The following is a 21,736-nucleotide window of genomic DNA, read 5'->3' on the forward strand; positions in this document are numbered from 1 at the left end:
ATTTCATTAATGCATATCTATAATTAAGAAATGTTTTCCTCAAACAATATTAAAATCAAAGTGCTCATTATATACCTTTTACAAATATCTGTAATAGATGTCATAATACCCAGTCTTTCTAAATTTTCTGTATTTTCTCAATAAATTATTTTTAAATCATTAACGTAGTTTTCTATCCCCATCACTTCCGCCCTTCCCATCCCTGAGCTAATGATAAATACTGAGTCAAGTGCAAAAAGTGCAGGAAAAGGCTTGACGCCATTTTGAAACGCGGGCTCTTCTCCAAAGGGGCTGAACTCCTTCCGTGCAGAAATTCAGGAACTCGCATTCAAATGGGTTAAAGCCACTGCGTGGTTAGCACTAACTTCCAACATCTTTGAAGTAGTTAGTGGCCCAATTTGCTCCTTTAACATCTATTTCCTTTGTACCCAATGTCTTTGAGGTTTAAAATTAGGATTAATTTCCTAATCTTCATGTCATAGTGTTTATCATCTCTCCCATCAGTCTAATTTGAGTTAATTAGAATCTGTAGCTAGTTCTCAATCCGTGTTATAGTAGAACAATTGGAAAGAGAGGTACGGACACAATTATGTTGTTTTATTGTCTGGAGGAGACAGAAAGCCAGTGGGGCTTCCCTTATTAGGTTAATATCTACCTGACTTCAAAATGTTCCGGGGATACAAACGGCACTGGAGCCATTGCCTGTTCCATCCCCCATCCCTCCTTGCCTGACCCTCCCCCTTACAATCCAATTAATTCAAAGGTGGTGGAAGAAGAGACATGTTCTACATGCCAAAATGACAATGTTCATTACATGATCCACGGAATGATAGATATCGATGGCTTTGGGTAAATTCATGCTTTTACTTTTAAAATAATTTCTCTTTTTGTCGTGTTTTATCAAAACCCCCCTTCAAATCAGTCTGAAAAAAGTATGTACCTGAATAATCTCTTTTCATGACCACAATGGCTTGATAAACATAAGAATTAAATAAAAACAGGATGTTTTGGGTCCATCACCTTCAATTGATAATGTGGGAGTTATGCTGTGGTTTGATACCCCAAAAGGAAACTTCGCTTTTTTGAGTACAGGTTGCAAGGTCAACTTTTGCTCTAAAGGTTGTACATTGCCTTCTTGGAAATCCATATGGTTTAGTCCTGGTCTGAAATTCAATGAACAAATAAGCTATTTATAAAGCAGCAAAAGAGAGGCATAATATTTGGTGTAATTGTGTATACACAGCATTTATTATATTCAGGTGAACTCTCAAGTGAACCTTCGATTCTGTGGTTAAATATTAGTAACAGTTAAGAATATAATCAATCTGGGTCATTAATGTTTAACATGTTGAGGTTTCTAAAACACATACGTTCCAACAATATTCGTTGTATATCTAGAAACATCTAAAACCCACTCCTTAAGAAAATTCTAGTTGAAAGTCACTAGCAGCCATTAGAACATGAATAAATGTAAAACAAATGAGAAATAGGTTTTAAGGAATCAAGATCAGGTGGTAGGGAAACAAAATAAATGTCAGCTACTTAAGAAATCTACATTGAATAAGAAACTACTAATACTCTTCCAAAAGGGGTATTAAAGAGTTATCTTAAAGATATTCTCCTCAGCCCATTTTGTGATTTGTTTATTTGTTTCTTGAGTATTGAGTTTGAGAAGTTCTTTGTAGATCTTGGATACCAGTCTTTTATCTGTAACGTCATTTGCAAATATCTTCTCCCATTCCATGGGCTGCCTCTTAGTTTTTTTGACTGTTTCCTTGGCTGTGCAGAAGCTTTTTATCTTGATGAAGTCCCACATGTTCATTTTATCTTTTGTTTCTCTTGCCTTTGGAGATGTGTCATGAAAAAGGTTGCTGTGGCCGATGTCATAGAGGTTGCTGCCTATGCTCTCTAGGATTTTGATGGATTCCTGTCTCACATCGAGGTCTTTCATCCATTTGGAGTTTATTTTTGTGTATGGTGTTAGAGAGTGGTCAAGGTTCATTCTTTTGCATGTAGCTGTCCAATTTTCCCAGCACCATATTATTGAAGAGACTGTCTTTTTTCCACTGGATGTTTTTTCCTGCTTTATCAAATATTAGTTGCCCAAAGAGCCAAGGGTCCATTTCTGGGTTCTCTATTCTGTTCCATTGGTCTATGTGTCTGTTTTTGTGCCAGTACCATGCTGTCTTTGTGATCACAGCTTTGTAGTACAACTTGAAATCCGGCAAGAAACAAATAAACAAATCATAAAATGGGCAGAAGATATGAACAGACACTTTTCCAATGAAGACATACAAATGGCTAACAGACACATGAATAAATGTTCAAAATCATTAGCCATCAGGGAAATTCAGACCAAAACCACACTAAGATACCACCTTGCACCAGTTGGAAATGCAAAAATTGACAAGGCAAGAAACAACAATTGTTGGAGAGGATGTGGAGGCAGGGGAGCCCTCTTACATTGTTGGTGGGAATGCACGTTGGTACAGCCACTCTGGAAAACAGTGTGGAGGTCCCTTAAAAAGTTAAAAATTGAGCTACCCTATGATCCAGCCATTGCACTACTGGGTATTTACCCCAAAGATACAGGCGTAGTGAAGAGAAGGGCCATATGCACCCCAATGTTCATAGCAGCATTGTCCACAATAGCTAAACTGTGGAAGGAGCTGAGATGCCCTTCAACAGATGACTGGGTTAAGAAGATGTGGTCCATATATACAATGGAATATTACTCAGCTATCAAAAAGAACGATTTCTCAACATTTGCTGCAACATGGACGGCACTGGAGGAGATAATGCTAAGTGAAATAAGTCAAGCAGAGAAAGACAATTATCATACGGTGTCTCTCATCTATGGAACATAAGAACTAGGAAGATCGGTAGGAGAAGAAAGGGATAAAGAAAGGGGGGGTAATCAGAAGGGGGAATGAAGCATGAGAGACTATGGACTCTGAGAAACAAATTGAGGACTTCAGAGGGGAGGGGGTGTGGGAATGGGATAGGCTGGTGATGGGTAGTAAGGAGGGCACGTATTGCATGGTGTACTGGGTGTTATACGCAACTAATGAATCATGGAACTTTACATCAAAAACCAGGGATGTACTGTATGGTGACTAACATAATATAATAAAAAATATTATTACAATAAAAAAAATATTCTCAGAGTCCAGTGGATTCATAAAAGTATTAGCCTGGTTGTTTTTTTCTTATCCCTAAATAAAATACATAGCATGAAAACAGTGTTTATTATTAGCTAAAAATAGATTTTAATTGACTCTAACATCAACTTGTTTCTCAAAGGTAGATGTTAGTGTCAGAATATTTTCAAGGGAGAACTTTTGTCATAAGCTCACTTAGATAAATTGTACAAAACTAAGATTATAATAAATAAATTAGATTGGGGGGACACCACATTCCCATTTACTTTGGCTCTTTTAAAACATAGAAATTAAATAACAAAATATGATATATTTTCATTAGAAATCAAAATTCTGATTGAATTGAGAAACCAAAATTATGGTTAAATTGTCCTTTTATTACCATCTGTTCTTAGCCAACTATTCTCTTAACTATTCTCTCAACTATTCTCTTTCCTAGTCCCTGGAACAATGTAAGAATTGCAAAGATTTGCCAAGATTTTTTTAAAAAATCAATGTTTATCGTAAATTTTAGTGTACTGTTCTCTACTTTTATATCTATCCCACATGTTCTGAAAAATGTTCACTTTTTAGGAATAAGAATGATTATTTTGATGGGGAAAAATTCTTGAGTATTTGTTCCATTCTACTATTTATACTACCTTAGTCACCATCAAGTAACAGGATGAAAATCTTGAATATACTTCTCTATGAGAAAATAAAATACAATATGATAATCTTCCCTTCTCCAAGCAAATGGATAAATATCTTTCAGATTCTTGATGTTTTTTGCCTAATTGACCTTAAAAATGTGCATGAATGCCATATGTAAAAACATGTGTTACATGTGTGCACATAATCAATATTCCAGGAATTGAATAGTTCCATTTTTCATGATTTTATTCATCGAACGTATTTATCCCTCAGTTTTCCTTAAAAAGATCTTAAAATCACTTACTCTTTTTTAACACTTCAATGAGATGAAAAAGATCACATTTTTAAAATGAAAAGTCACATACATTATTTTCCTTATAAATTGTTAATGTAGTTTTAATAGTATATACTGAAAATAAATACTACTACAAGCCTTCATTGTCTGGATATTTTATATGAATTTTGCAACCCAGGATGAGCCAGTGAGAGAGTGTCCAAAATAGAGGGAGCCCATTAATCATTTAAAGTTTCAAGTCTTACTTTACTGAATCTTTTCCGTTTGCAAAATACTTTACTGATGCGGACAGCTTTGTGTCTGGACTTGACTTGGTGTGAATTTGAATGACTTTTATGGTAGAGAACGGCGTGCAAGTAAGAAAAGCACGCAGCCTCATCTCTTTAAAAGAAAAGAGCTTTTACAAGACACATCTTATTGCAGGAATTTTGCTAATACACCTGGCAATTTTTGTACTGATATTTTATTGTGTGTTGGGCTGCTTGTAATAAGGAACACATCAATTACAGTGGAGAAAAACATTCTTTTCGCATATTTTTATCTTATGCCGATGGTTACAATGGGATTTGAGCTCCAGAAAATACGAAGGAAGCTCTATCTCACTTTTCATTGTAAATTTATGTGCTAAATAAATCTTTTTTGTATTTTGGTGTTTCTATTGGAAAATATTTTTCATCAATCCATAATGCCATGTTTAGCCATATAAATGTATTTATCCATATGTTTAACAACAGCATCTACTTATGTTTAAATTTTAAACTATTCTAATTAAAACATAATAGGTTTTCATACTCTTTACTTAAAAAAAAAAAATCCAACCTTCCTGTTCTTTTCTAACGCAAAGCTGTTGAGAGCTGTCACTTTTTATGCAGAGAAAGATCATATCCCTACCAGCAGGATACCTTCAGGTCAGCTTTGCCCCTTTACATTTCTGTATAATTTTGGATTTTTGACCTCCAGGATATAGTATGAGCCAGGACAAAGATGACGAGCTAGAGAATGGACTTGGAATTCTCTGGTAATTCTTCACTCTTCCCCTAAACTACTCTAGGTTTTTTGCCTCCAAGTGCTAGGCCCATCTTCTTGTTGACGAAATTTAAAAAAAAAATATTGGGAACTTGATCCAAATGTGTGCTTCTTTTTCCCTTCGTTCCTGCCTCCATTCCCATAAAAGCACACCCCTCCCACAGTGCCATCTAAAGACCATACCACAAAGCCATGCTGTCCTCCATTGTCACCCCTCTGCTTCCCTCCTCAGGAAAGAGGAACAGATTGAGAGATGTGTGCATTGCTGTGGTTCTCAAAACCTGCCCCATATCAAAAGCTTTAGAAATACCTGGTTGGGCTAGCCCAGTGGTGGGTATTAAGGAGGGCACGTATTGTTTGGAGCACTGGGTGTTATACGCAAACAATGAATCATGGAACACTACATCACAAACTAAGGATGTACTGTATGGTGACTAACATAACATAATAAAAATTTTTTAAAAAATACCTGGGAACTTGGGCGGAGATGCAAATTCTTAGGGCATATTCAACGTACTAAATTAGAAACTCTGGGGTGCGGCGGGGTGGGGAGCACCAATTTGTGTTTTTACAAGTCCTCCTGGTGATTTTGAGTCTGAAAACCATCGGTGTAGAGAAAAGCAATGCAGAACTGCCCCAAATCACACAGGAGGAGGTAAAACCAGTCTAAAACTCCTTTGCGCTGACTCCCAGCCCAGAACAATTTGCCAGAGACTCTGTGTATGTGGGAACCCCATGCTCCCCTCGCACTTCTGTTCCAGGCTTATTTGGATAATTGTGGAAGCAGAACTTCTTCAGGACTTCACTTAAATTGAAGAAATTCATGACAGCATCGATTTTCATATTTTAATAATGCAAAAAACAAATGAGAGTATAATGCATAATGAATATTTTTATTAAATGTTTCTTAACTTTGAAGATCATAGAGGAGATAATGGCTCTCTGATTAGTCTCAGTCATTTGTTTCTAGGCACGCAGTTCTACCAATGGGAAAATTGGAATGTTTAAAAGTGCTCAACAAAATCTTGACGAAGTCTGCTTCAACGCTTCTGAGAAGTAAAAAGTCTCTTTAGGACCACACCGATGTACTCAAATACCATTCTTACTTTTCTTCATTTTGGTATCAGAAAATTTATCTAAAGCACATCAGGGAAATGGTGCTCAGTTCTCCTAGCACTTTCAGACACTCCCGTGCTTTAGAACTATGTTGTTTTATTGGCCTTAACCTTGTAAATGAACTATGGACACCATCATGATTGTTTTATTATTTGCAGCCAAGATTTACTCTGTATCTTTCGACTCATAAAATAGTTCTTTCTCAATTTACTTCTGATAGTAGCCATGAATTTGCATTTTATGTATCTTAAAACATGAATATGGTGACCTATCTTACCTTTCAAAGTATTTAGGGATCTAACAAAGTCCATAATTTGAGAGGGGAAAAATGAACCATCTCTCCTCTCAAGGTTAAACTTTCAAAGATGATCACAGCAGGACGGTTGACACGAGTATGAGGTCTTCCAAGGGGGCTGGCCCTGGAACCATTTTATTGCAATACAGTTTTAAATACCTTGTAGGGTAAGACATTTCTAAAGTCCCAAGTTGTGGAAAGAAGACAAGTTATCAAGGGTGATTATGTTAAACAGGTTTGAGTCCCCTATACCTCAGGTATCGCGCCCCCTCCCCCGCCACTGTCTCTAGGAACACTTTGTGATGAAATACAATGAAATTATCATCACCTGGGGGTTTGCACTGACAGACATAATCCAGGTAAAACGCATTTGTACGATGCAGCCAAGAATATGACTTAGTGAGCCTGCAATGGATTCCTTTGAGTCTGTGAATTGATAGGCACAGCCTGGGGATTATGTAAATAACGAAGGGGATGAAATGGGATACAGAGGATGTAAGTCTATCCCAGGCTATAGAGCAAGAGGCAGCATGTACCTGGCACTGGGCTGAAGGGAGCGGCTAAATATGGAAGCTGTTAGTTTTTATACTCGTGTTTCTCAAGGGGACAAACTCTACGCAGTTGTGTGAGACCATCTTACACTTCCAGTGCTCCTGAGGGAGATCCTAAATCATTCCAAGGGTTGCTGCTTACCAGCTCTCGTGGAACTAACCTTGGGCTTCTGAACTTTGTGTGCTCTGTTTTCATAACCAATTTAAAAAATCCGTTATGTGCCTCCTACTTAAAAGGAATGATTTCTCGCATCATCCCCTAGCACCATGATAAATGTGTATTCGTGTAATTAATAATTATTGATTGAGTCCACCCATTTAAGCCACACGCTGTCCTAGTTTCTGGGAATATCATGGCAGCAGAACACAGTCTGGTAATACCCCAGTGGATGTGACTGATTCAGAGACAACCCAGTGTCGTAAGGACCCACACAGTCTTAAGGGATCTGGGAAGGTTTCCAGGAATAAAGTCCTAGTAAGGGTTAAGATCTGAAGTCATCATTGACCAAGAAAAGAGAAAGAGGGGGGGGAGAAGGCAAGAAAGAAAAGAAAAAAGAAATGGAAAACTTTACAGATAGAGAAAAAGAGTATAATAGTATATTCTAATCTACAAAAGCAAGAGAGCAAGTTCTGTTCGGGAAATAATGTCATGTGGAGCTCAGCATTTATGGGCAGGGAAGTGAGCGGGGAGCGGGGAGGTAAGCAAGACCTTCACCATGAAGCAAGTTTAACCGTCCATGCTAAAGAGCTTGAATTTTAGCATCCAGAGCACAATGGGGAGCCACTGACCAGGTTTTAGCAGCAAGGTGACAGCCAGATTTGTGTTTCAGAAGGATTTGTCTGGCCCTGTGGAAAAAGGGCTAGAAGGACCAAGGTACAGGCAAGATACAGCAGAGGGACCCATCTTGAGGCAGTCCTGTCTGCATTTCTTGTTCCTTTCCAATAAGGTAATGTTTTAGGTGCTCATTCAACCAGTTTGAATTGCAAAGAGGACTTTTTTTCCCCAAATAATTATCACAGAAACACAACTTGGAGACCTACCTCAATTATATGGAAACAAGTCGCTAAGGTCATTAGGTCTAACCCCTGACTTCCATACAAACCAATGTCTTAAAGGTCAAGAACATTTACCTATTATTTCTCTCGTATATTGCAATTGCCCTAAAGGAGTTATTCTAGTATTTTCTTGCTCTGATAAATAACTCCACAGCACAGCACCTGGAAAACTCTAGAAGCTCAATAAAGAGCTGATGAAGTATTATTTCAGATAATCTCTCCTGATATTGTATAGTCTAGTGTGGGTATAGAAAAACAATGGAATCCTTTTGCCAGCCGATTTCTGCACATATCTCTTCCTTAAGGAAAAGCTCCTTAAAATACTCCTTCAGATCGGTAATATCCTTTCTCTAAGCACTCGGTCTAGGTGGGAGTGTGTGTGTGATGGAGGGAGTCTTTTAAAGAATAACTTTTAACTGCGAACTTTGGCATCAAACGGATTTAACTCTAATCATTCTATAATGGCAAAGCACTTTGGACATGACCTTTGCCAAGGTTACAGAGGAGCAAGTGTTTCACCCCTAAGCGATCATTCCTGTTGTCCTCTATCACTGCATTTATGGAGTCAGTCCTCCATTCTACCTGCCTCAAAATGCAGAGTCATTCATGGGATGCCTAATCGCACAAATATTTATCTCCAGATTTACTGCCCAAATATCCAAACATGTAAAAATCAAAGGCCGCCTTAATCTTGGCTTTCAAACCAAGATTGCTTCAGGGAAAGTTGAAAGTTGCCTAACCCCAGATGCTTTCAGCACGACGCCCTGATTGGTTCATAGACTATCTGCAAGCTGGTGAAGGACGGGGATCTATTAGTCTACTCACATTATGTTTAATGCAGATTAACATTTGCGTAAAAATAATTTCTTTTTTTTAAAGTAGGAAAAAACTCATGTTAATGTTTAATTCGCCCTTGTTATTTATGTCATTTGAATCAGATTATTATCATCCATGGCAAATAAGTACCTAATGAGCAGTTTGGGAGGATAAAGTTCACACGGAATCATGCATGACAAAGATGGAAAGGTAGGCCCGTCTAGTCCAAAGCATGTTTTCTCGGTTGGGGACACAGAGGACTTGAAAGCCCAAATGCCTCCACCTGTATGGCTCACATTGCTGATTTTCAGAAGGACGGGACTGGGACCCTAGACTCCTAACTTAAATAGGGGCTCTCTTCACTCCCCCCTGCAACTCAATGGTTATGTTGGGATTTTCTAAATTGGAGCAATTAATAGATTGTGAACTACTGAGAAAGAAGAAACAGTACTTTGCAAGGAATAGCTTTACATTTTGACCAATATAGCCATTGACCTCTATGGAGGGTATGTTTCTTTATTTGCCTGTTTTTTACTTCTCAATGCCAATAATTAGCTAAAATTTCATAAACGTGTGTGAAGTTCATGTGTATAATATTGTGTTCCCTAGTAGCTACTTATACCCAAATTAACCCTTTCAGGGAAAGGCTGTGAGGATAATTCTTAACATAATCATTGACTAGCTTTCACAGATTGTTTGCCTAATTGGTAACTCCTATGATATATTAACATTGTCTATTCACTTGATTCCCTAACCCAGAGAAGGTATGTAAATAAGGAATGAATTCTTTGTTCTCTCAAAACCTTTTTCTTTTTAATCGGATGACTTGGTTCAGAACAGGCTCAGACAAACTAACTTACGTGTAGTCTCCTAAAATACAGACCAAAGACACCCCAATGGATCTTCTAACATCATACAGGAGCCTGGGGAAGGGTGTATAAACATAGATCCTCTGTTACATCACTGTGAAATGCCTAGGAGTAAAGAATCTCAAGGCTTGTGACTTCGAACCTTGCTCTTCCTACGAAATCATAATTTTAGTGAGAATTCTCTTCATTAAACACTCTTCCCATCAGACCGTTGGACGCAATGAGTCATCCAACCATGGTTCCAGATACGGAGAAACAACTGAAAAGGGCACCCTGCTGATAACAGAGCCCTGCCATTTCTCTTCAAAAGTTTGTTCTTTGAGTCATGGCTTCCTCTGTCATGAATCTACTATCAGGGTACCAATCCCCATGACAGTGGCTTCTCAGGGATGATTACTTTCAGCAGCTTTTATTTTTTTTCCAGGAAATACTTGATGAGCTAACATATGATGTGATATGTTATTTTTCATGTGACATATTTAATATCGTATATAGTATAATCTCATATAAGCATAACTGAAAAAAATTATTGAAATAATACTACATACAGTTCATAGCCTTTTTTTAAATGCTGATTTCAAAACACTAAATTCATATCTTTACATTTTTAGTTTGACAGTTAATTTGACTGATTATTTGATTTGTCATTTAAAAATACTGTTTTGAGCCAAATTAATCTTTTAAAGCCCTGGTAAAAATAATCTGTAGGCCTTGTTCATGATTTTTAGTTTTATCTTGCAAGTCACAAGAAACTGTTGAAGAGTTATGAGCAAAAAAATGGGGCGATCTTTTGGTATTTTATTTTGTACCCATGAACATTTTAATTAAAGGTAACAAAGAATAACTAAACAGATGACATTTTAATTAATTTTCCAACCAAAAATGGATGGAAATTATTGTAAAGTCTGATTTAAATATTTCTCCTTGCAAAAACAATGACCTCAAACTACTCATGATCAGAAACATTCCCCACTTTTTTCCAGCATTATTGAAATTGACACACAATATTTGGTAAGTTTATGGTGTACAACGTATTGATTTTTTGCATATATATATTGTGAAAGTTACCACCATAGTGTTAGCAAACACCTTCATCACATTATGTAATACTATTTCTCTTCTGTGGTGAGAACATTTAAGATCTACTCTCTTAGCCGCTTTCAAGTATCTAGTACAGTATTATAAACTGTGGTCACTATGCTGTACATTAGAATTTATTCATCTTATTACTGGAAGTCTGTACTCTTTGACCAACATTTCCCCATTCCCCCCAAACCCCAGCCCCAGAAATAAAGGGTCTTCTTTCATGCCTGCATTCAGTCGGTCTACATCTGTGTGGTCAGGCATTTGCTAGGAGCTATAGGGCAGAGTGTAGTCAAGAAAACAAAGACAATGAAGAAGTGGTTCCCATCCTCAAGCTTCTCAAAGTCAAGGATAGAAAACAGACACAGAACCATAATTATAAGCTCATGTAATTACGATTATAGGCAAGATCAGTGCAAAGTGCCGTAACGGTAGAGGGGTTAGCCGCTGACTGGTGGAGCCTAAAAGGACTTGAAGAGGTAGAACAGAAGCTCAGAACTGAAATAACGTTGAAGCTGGTCGCAGAAGAGGGATTGACGCTTGCATGATAGAGGGTGCAATATTATAAATTACAGAATCTTAAAAGATTGAAGTACATTAGGAACATTAAGGCGATGGTGATTTATATGGTAATGATGTTTTACAACCTAAAATATGTCAGGGAGGATATGGGAGATGACAGGGAAGGTAGAATGAGTTCTCGGTCTGTGCACCTATGTGCCAGGCAAGAGGGTTGTGCTTATCCCATAAGAAACTGGAAGGCTTTGAAGGTTTTTTTGGGTGGGAAACTAGAGATATGATGATAACTTTATTTTAAAGTGATGCTTTTGGAGGTCATATTCAGTAACATGTCATATTAATATTCAGCTGGACCCACCAGCCTTTGTTTTGAATACTTCTGGACAAAATATTTATTTAAATTAATCTCTTACAGACCAAAATTGCTAACCAGATAGTGAACTGCTCTCAGGCCAGATTGTAGAGCAAGATGGAAGTCCTAGAAAGGAAGCCCACTGTTTGGGCAACCTTTACATTGGAGGTGTTTCTTGATTGCAGATACCTGAATATCCGAGAGGGGGTGCTGCCCATTTGACAATCTGGTGGTACTTAGCCCAGAGCATGTGGAGAAGGGAAGGGTAGCCTTGATGAAACCCTTCTATTGATCCTAGAATACGAGAGCCCAGAGCTGTTTTGGGAAACCTGGGAATACTAGGAATCTAGCAGTAGCAAATACACATATTCTTTGGGAGAAGATAATGTCATCGTAGGTCTCTGGTCATTTCTACAAACACATTTTTCAATCCAATGCCTAGTGCCAATAGCTAGCAGAGCCAGAGGAAGGGAAGACAATATGAACAAAAGCCAGAAAGAACAAAGGACAAAACGTATTTCTCAGTGCAGAGACTGAGGATTTGGGGATTATCAGATATAGACTTTAAAAGATCTATATTTAAAAGACAAAAATGAAAATGTCACAAGACCTAGAAACTAACCCAACACCATAATCAAGGAATAAATCTTGAACTAAAAATGGCCATTATCAAAAGCCAACTGGGTGAATTATTTAATAAGAATTGGACGCAAATAAAGGAAGAATTAGTAAATCATTAGGACAGAAGAAACTTTCCTTAATGAAGCCCAGACAGACAAAACAATGAAAAACGGAGGAGACAGGGTACTACAGGGTACAGCGACGCGATCTATAAACATGGCTGGAGTCCCAGGAGAAGGGAGAAGATTCAACTCAATCCGAATTGAAATCCCAGAAGGATTTTGTGGAAATTGACAAACGGATTCTAAAATTTATGTAAAAACAGACAGGATCTAGCCAAAACAGCTTTGAAAAAGAACAATGTCTGAGGGACAACACTGTCTGATTTTCAGACTCATTATAAAGCAAGAGTAAGTACAACAGCGTGATTCTGGGCTAAAGACAGACAAAGAGATTAATGGACCAGAATGGAGAGTCCAGGAATAAACCTACAGATAGGCAGACAGTTGATTTCTACAGAGCTACAAAGGTAATTCCGTAGAAAAGGAACAGTCTTTTCAACAAATGCTACAGGCACAATTGGATAAATTCATATGTAGTTGCTGGTAGTATTTTCTTTTTTTTAAAAAAAATCATTATATTATCTGCAAGCATGTCCCATTTTCCTCAAAATATTTTTGTACCTTTTTCTCTTTTCTTGCTCAGTCTTGCAAAAGATTCCATCTTCTTATTTTGTTCAAAAAGTCAACCTTCGGCTTTGTTGACTTTCTCTATTTTGTCTGTTTTTCCCATTTAATTCATGCCTGTCTTTGCTCTCACTACCTCCTCTTTCTACTTTTCTTAGATACATACTGCTCTGGATTTCTTAGCTACGTAAAGTGAACAATTCATTCCGTCTGAAAATTTTTCTTTGACAGAATTTTCAGGGACAAAAATTTCCTTTGGTGTATCTTTTTTCTTTTCTCTTTCTTTTTTTCTTTTGGCTGGACCTCACAGATTTTAATACATGGTAATGTTATTATTGTACATTTCTAGATATACTATTATTTTCATTCCCAAAGTAAGTCATCAAATGGAAATCCAATTTAGCTTTATCTCCTGCACAAGAATTCTTTAATATTAGAGAAATCCATAAACGTGCCTGACACCATACAGAGTTAAAAAGAAAAGAGAGAGAAAGCTAAGGTGATAGGAAAGAAAATAATTGTGCAGCATTCAACATACTCATAGTAAAACAAAAGCTCTGAGTCAAGTAGGAATCAGAAGAACGCTCTTTAAACTAATGAGTTTCTAAATATAAACAACCAAAACCCAGTATAAAAATCAATCTAAATGAAAAAACACGATGACTATGGAGCCACAGGGTTCTTTTCCATTGAAGGGGAAGTATAAATTGATAGAACCACTTTGGCCTTGTAGCCCAAAGTTTAACATTCGTATTCCTTGAGAACTAGCAAATTTGATTTCAGATATACAATCAAGAGAAATACACACAAGAATGTTTGTAGAAGCACTATTCACAATGGCAAATCCCCAGAATCCCGTTATCAAAAGACTGGATGAATAAACGATGATCAGAAAGGTGTAACACACAACATTCAAAATAAGGAAACTACAGGGATATGCAATAACACGGACGAGTCCTAGCAATACAGTATTTCAGAAAAACACAGGCTCATTTTTATAAAGTTAGAAATAAATATATACAGACACACACAGCTGTCATTCTTGGAATACATAGACACACAGGGAAGTCAATCAAGACAATAATGAACATGGGGTTCATAATTCTCTCATTTGGGTGGGAAAGAGGGGACAGAGCCATCAGATAAAGGACCACAAGTATACATGTAGGTTATTGTCCAAGTATTTTCTTCTACGTAATGGCTTACTAATGCTTATTGTCGTTATATAGAACTATTTATATACCACCCCCCCCCAAAAGGATGCGTCTGAAGTTCTAAAGGAATCATTTCAGGGTCACAGCAAAATACAGGAGGCTCACCTGGCTGGAATTTCAATGATTTAAGAAAGGAACTCTTTCCAAAAATGTGTGCGAGCCACACGGGGTACTGCAGACCCCAGAAATGCCACCTGTGAGAAGCAGTTACCACTCCCGAAGCCTGAAGATGCAAGAGGGGGAAGGGCGGTTATGAGAGCCTGGGAATAATGGAGTGGTAGACGCTGACACCCCACAGCGAGGGACCCTCTGAAGGGCCTGTGGTCATAGGAGGAAGACACAGGCCTGCTGGTGTGTCACTCAGGCATAAAAGAAGCAAGGACAAGAAGGGGAAGCATAAGCATCCTGGCTTTTCTCTCCTACACTTCCTGCTCCCAGCTGTGTTCCCTGCCCCCCACCTTTCCTATTGGTTGAATTAAATCAGAAGCCAGAGAACAGAACAGCTAGGTCTTGAGGCCAAGAGATGAAATGGATCTGGGGTAGAAAACAGAATGTCCGGTAATATCAACATGCACACGAACATTTAAATAAACATCTACTGACAATTGTATGGCTATTGGGAGGGATGTAAGTAAGTTAAAGTGTCCCAGGTATTTGGATTAGCCAAGAAAAAGAATAAAAGCACCAATCAATTAATTATACTTTGGGAAGTGACAAAGTAAAAACCTATTATTTCTCAAAAACACCATGAAAATAACAGTAAAGACACTATATAATTCCCAACCTGATAGAATAAAGAATTAATTTTTAAATTAATTAAAATAAATGTAAAGTTAAAATTTAGGGATGCCTGGGTGGCTCAGTTGGTTTAGCGTTTAAGCATCTGCCAGGCTTCCCGCTCGCCTGCTTCTCCCTGTTCCTCGGCCGCTCTGCCTGCCTGTGCTCTGTCTCTGCCTCTCTCTCAAATAAATAAAATAAAATCTTTAAAGAAAAGAACTTAAAAAAAATAAAGTTAAAATTTAGTTTAGTTTAATTTTAATACTTACATCTTAAGTTAATAATTTAAAATCCATTTTTTAAAGAGAAAAAGTCAGAAAGGAGAGATAAACATAGAGTAGATAATGATGAGGTTGTGGAACATAGGTGAGGTTCAGTGGGGTGGAGTCCAGAGCCGACAACCAAGAAAGAATTCTTGAGGCGTCTTTGGTGCAAAATGGTGGTTTATTAAAGCACAGGGACAGGACCTGTGGGCAGAAAGAGCTGCTGCCCGGGGTTGTGAGGAATGGCCCATTATATACCCTCAAGTTGGGAGGGGGTTAGGGATAGCGTAGGTCTCTAAGGAATTTTGGAAGCAAGGTTTCCAGGACCTTGAGGGGGCTAGCTACTATTGGGAAAAGGTCATTTATTACCATCTAATAAAACCTCAGTCATGAGACCCTTCAGATGTATATCGGTGGGCCATATGCTTGGGGGATGATTGCCAACACGTATCTTAGCGGGGGGCGGTTAGAGATAAAGGAAGTTTCCAAAGGAATTTTTATACATTAAAGTAGACTTACAGGATCTTGGTGGAGGGGAGGGGGTCAGGCTAGGACAGCCTTTTGCCCTTAGCGGAGTATTAACTTCTAGGCTGCTGAATTCCTGGAGGAATGTCACCTTGCCCATTTCAAGGACTTGTAAATGGGCTGTAGGTAGTAAGGAAATTTCATTGTGTCTACATACATTCCCTTCTGGAAGCTAGGTTACTGATAGCTTTGTTCTTGTAAACTGCTAAGACATTTGTAAACTGAAGGAGACTCAAGTCTTGCAAAATTGTGGTATCTATAGGTTAACTGTTTCTTTGTCCTTTAGGGCAGCCAGGAGTGCCTGAGGAATGTCACAAACATCCCATGGGGAAGGGGGAGGTTGCAGGGTGTCAGCTTCTGCTTTGTCTTCAGCTTGCCTTCCTTTCCCTCATCAGATAAGACCAAAGTATTTAGTAAGATGGCTGAATCTTTGTTTTTGTTTTTAGTAGATGGTAGAATTTTTAAACATAAATTCATCAGTACACGTTACATGTCAATAAAGGAAATGATCCAATTAAAAGAGAACGTCTGTAAGACTGCATAAGTACATAAAACCCAACTAAGGGCCATTTAAAGAACCATAGGCAGCAGGGGTGCCTGAATGGTTCAGTCTGTTAAGCATCTGCCTTTGGCTCAGGTTGTGATCCCAGGGTTCTGGGATTGAGCCCCATGTTGGGCTCTCTGCTCAGTGGGGAGTCTGCTTCTCCCTCTGCCTCCACTACTGGTGCTCTTTCTCTCTCACTCTCTCTTACTTGATCAAATGAATAAATAAAATCTTTAAAAAAATAAAAATAAATAAAGACCCATATGCAACACAGATGCAGATTGGAAGTAAGAAGATGAGGGAAAATGTAGTATGCAAACCCCAAACAAAGGAAAAGCTATTGTAGGGATCACTTATCAAAGGAAACTCCAAGGCAAAAAGCACAGAGAGAGGAACAGGGAGAGCTTATACTGTTAAAAAAAATAGTTCAATTCCCTAGGAAGACATAGTGATGCAAAGTTTCTAAGCACACAAAAATAACACCATAATAACATAAGCTGCTGTGATTTGGGGGATGTTTATAACCAGCCAAAAGAGATACTAAGAAATGCATTTCGAAATAAATCATGAATCAGGAAAGAAATCACAACGGAAATTTGGAAGTATCTTTAATTGAGCAAAAATGAAAATGCTATATCCAAACTTCTAGGTGTTGCTAAAGACATGGAGAGAGCGAAATTTAGAGCTTTGAAGGGAAGAAAGCTGAAAACCAAATGATCTAAGTATCCGGAAGTTAGAATCTTGAGAAAAGAGAATGGAAGAAACAGTGAGGTTATGAACAGAAATTAATCAAACAAACGTACAGTAAAGATCAACAGAGCCAAAAGTTCTTTGAAATACTAGTAATACGGACAGTCTCCTGATGAGACAACAATGGGAGCCTTTGACAGACTCTCGAAGAAGAAAATTATCACAGAAGAAAGGGTTGAGGTAAAGGGTTGAGAGGGGGCAGAGGGAGAGGGAGAGAAAGTCTTAAGCAGACTCCGTGCAGAGCCACATGGGGCTCGATCTCACAACCCTGACCTCATGACCTGAGCCCAAACCAAGAGTCTGATGCTTAACCCACTGTGCCACCCAGGCATCCCCGAAGCCTTGGCCAAAGAAAGTTTCAAATAAACGGGTAAAGTAAAATAGGAATTGATTGAATAGGGTAACAATTGTATAATTACGATTCCACTGGGACGGTGGAACAAAAATGTATAACACATATAGCATGTAGAACAGGAATAGGAATCAAGAGATAAAAGGTGCAGAGTCCTTAAATTTTGTGTGAGCTGGTGATTAAATTTACACATGCTTAGGAATGTGTTAGGAATTTTAGTTTAACCAATAAAAATAGAAAGCATTTCTTCCAAACAAGAAAAAAGGCAAAATTTTTTTGTTGTCATGCGCTGTATGAGTCCACGTGAAACAAAGATGCAGGCTCTTGAGTGGAAACCCCGTTAAATGACCATGTGACACATAGCTCAGGTACCCCACAGGCATCTGACATGCACAGCCTGGGCTGGAAAATGAGTTCGGATTGTGGTTACAGATCTGGGTATGTCCGCACAACATTAAAATGTGGGAACAGGTCCAAGCAAGCAAATGCAAACGAAGTTTGCTATTGCCCCAACAAAATGATTATTAAAAAAATTAACAGTTTTCACACACATCGTCATCTATCGCATTTTACTTTTGCAATTGAATACATATCTGCTTATACTGCAAATGAAACTGCAATATTTTTCAAGAGGTCGAGCGCCTGAGAAGTCTCTATTCCATGGTACAGATGGGAAGCTTTCCTTTATTTGAACACGAATATTTCGATATTAACAATAAACCAGAACAATATGCAGAGTCATGATCAATGATGTCAAGTCCTTTCTGACAACGCACTTTCATTGATTTGTGTATTTGGTTGCCGGGGCTGCTCTAACGAATTGCCACAAACCTGGTAGTTTAAAGCAGCGCGTGTTTATTCTCTCCAATTGTCAAGTTCAGAATCAGTGTCACTGGCGGATGTCAAAGGGCCTGTTCCTCCCAGAGGCTCCAGGGGATGAGCCTCCTTGCACGTTCCAGCTTCTAGAGACGTGTTGCTTGTGTGTTCCTTGGCTTCTGGCCCCTTCTTCCATCACCAAAGCTGGCGGCTTCAGGGATCACATTGCCTTCTGTTTGTGTGGTCAGGTCTCCTTTGCTCTTCCATTCAAGGGACATTTGTGATGACATCAGTGCCCGACCTGATAATCCAGGATAATTTCTCATCTCAAGACCCTAATCCCATCTGCAAACTCCCCTTTGTTATATAAGGTCAAATTCACAGATTCCAAGGAAGCACTATGCAGCCTGGGAAAATCATATAAACGATAACCAAGGGAATCGTGTGATCCTGCTTAATTTCAGGATGCCAGGAATGACACTGGAATTGAAATTCACTTATTTAGCTTTCCAAATGCTGAGACCAAGGTCAAAGGTAAATTGCAGATTTTGGCCAAATCTTGAGGCCGAAGTACACTTTCTTAGCACCCCTACATAGCACACAGCTTTTATTACTTACTTTTAAAAAATTAAATTACAACGTATTTCAAAAGTTTGCCAGGTCCTTCCTCATTTGTTTATTTATTTATATATGGATTTGCTAATCCACAAACTACCTAACTATTTGGTATTTTTTAATTTTATAAACAACATATTAAAGATACTTGTTCATAACTTACATGTATTTGGTTGTTTCCTTAAAATGAATTTCTAGAAGTAGAATAACTAGATCAAGGGTTTGAACACTTTTAATATTTTAATACAATGTATAAGTGCTATTGAGCTCTGACAAAACTGTAGGAAAAGGGCCATTTCTCTGGACTGTTACAGGTACTGTGACTGGCATAAAAAAATGCCCTTGTTTTCATATAAATGCCAACCTATTGCTATGTATTTCACACTTCCGATTCTGTTTATTGGGGGTATATCTGGGTAGGAGCACTCTCTGAGAAACTTTCTTTACCTACAACCACGATTTGACTCACCTGCCAGATTCACTTGCATCTCTGGATTGCCTTTCAAATTATTCTGACTGTATGATTGGCTTGCATCAAGTTCACAATCAGGGGGAAAAAAAGAATATGTGGCATTAGAAGTCAGGATATTGGTGATATCCTAATGTAGGGTGAAGAAAAAGGGGACAAGGGTGGAGAGGAGGTACAAAGTGGTCTTTGGGTGCTGATATTGTTCTATTCTCTGAACCGAGTGGTGGTGATTTTTTGTTCCTTTTATGACTATTTATGGAGATGTATACTTCTGAATTTTGCAGTTTTTTCTATATGGCGTATTTGACTTGAAAATGATTTTCAAAAACGTTTCAAAAGTAAGAAGCAAAAACACAGCATTGACGCTGACATGTTCACTCAGTTTAGGACACAGCCTGCTCTGCTTACCGATCGTCAGATCTCTGCTCGGAAACCTAATCAGTCACATGAAGCTAGTATTTCAATTATATGATTGGATTAAATGTTATTTAAATTGTACATTTATCAGGAGGAAAAGGAGGGTTGTATCTGTGAAAACTATGCATAAAATTGAGTGCCAGGCAAGCACCCAACCTTGTCCAGTGGTTAAACACATTACTATATGATCTGTGCATAAGACAACTGTAAAACAATATGGGAAATGTCATAAAAATCTCCACGTCGTCTACATTCAGATTGCCTCAAGAATGCCATTAGTGTCCTGAATTTCTCTCCCCACCCTGAGGAAACAAGCACACTGTGAATGCTGTGTACGGTTATGTCAAACTCTGGCAGCTGACCCAGTGCTAAGAAATGTCTTTGGCCTATAAAGTTTAGCGAAGACCTATTTCAATTAAAATCATGATCTTATGGAGGCTTTAATCTGCTGTTTGTTTTAGTGACTTTCCTAACTGATCAGTGTCCTGACCGTATCAGATAAGAGGGGTATCCGCCCTACCGTTAGTAACACAGAACGAAGAGAACACATGATAGGGTATGTGAAGAGCAGGAGAAATCAGGAGCGAGGAGATAATGCTAATTGGAGAAGAATGGCGGATGAACAGAAATCAGCCCACAAACACATACGGTCAGGTACCCAAATGCTGCTTTTCACCTCCACTGATAACACCAGCATGCCAACCAAGGACAGATCCTCTCACCCCAGGCAAGACCCGCTTTTTCCAAATTATTAAAGCCCAAATAGGCCTAAGAACAATGCAGTGTCTGCAGAAATTGCGGTGATCAAAAGCAAAGGGATACATCCATTTCTGGGTTAACCAACCAGCAGACTCACCCAGCCATGCTTTACGCAACACTGTAGAGACAGGGAAGAGGACGTCACTGAGCAAAAGAAATTGAGCTCCGACAAATTGATCCTGGAGTTTGAGATCAGGAAATGTAAAAGGAAGCTGTTTTTATTTCACCATATAATTATGCTTGTTTAACAAATTTGAGTGGTTTCTATTTCAATTACTCATGTGGGTGGGAGAAGGTTAGGCTCCAATATCTTTTCAGCGACTGAGCCTACATTGGGCTCTGGAGAGAGATTTCTTATAAAATGAGACAGCAGTTTCAGCAACGGTTGAAGTCACGGTTTGCATGTGCCTTGGTATCATGACAGCTTTCACAAAGGGCTGGAAGAAGTTAGATTCAAGAGAAGAATCCACTGTGCTCTTTCTCTCCCACCCCTCTGCCACATTTGTGGGTGTCATGTGTAATTCAGCTTGTCCATAAGGAGGACAGGAAGATCGACCATCTTTTGTCTATTACTCTCAAATTCAAGTCCCGTACATAAAACAATACAATAAAAATACCCAACCCTGGGTTCAGTCTTGATGTGGATCTCTTTTGCCCCTGCGCTTTCACCAAAGCTACGTGGGGTGGGCGAGGGAGGGAAGTGGTCAGGTAAAGCCTGACCATCCCCAGGAACACCATGGAATATCCATCCGTGCCACCTTTCCCAGGAGCACACTATTCCACAAGACAAGCTCTAGAGACGGGATGACGCTGACTTCAAAAATAGAGATCTCAAGTCCCTTAGTTTCTGGGCAGAAAAAAAGCAAAAACCAAAAAACCCCCCAAAACTCTGCCCTTCAAGGAAGATTAAGATTGCAGAGTTCCTGATTGTCTTATCACCGTGCTTTACCCTTAAAAAGCTACTTGGTAAATATTTGTTGAAATTAAATGGGCAGGTATGGTAACCTGTTTCCCAAGCTGTTCCTTTTACCCACCTTCGGGAATGTCTGGTGGAAAGGGAAATATTCTTAGCTATTCGTTATTCAGTGCAATAGCGTCAAGGTTGAGCATGCAAGCAGTAAGGCAACGCACCAAACGTGTCACGACCCTTTTGCTT

The sequence above is a fragment of the Ursus maritimus genome, unplaced genomic scaffold (genome assembly GCF_017311325.1).
Source record: "Ursus maritimus isolate PB19 unplaced genomic scaffold, ASM1731132v1 scaffold_34, whole genome shotgun sequence".
In the NCBI taxonomy this organism is placed as follows: domain Eukaryota; kingdom Metazoa; phylum Chordata; class Mammalia; order Carnivora; family Ursidae; genus Ursus; species Ursus maritimus.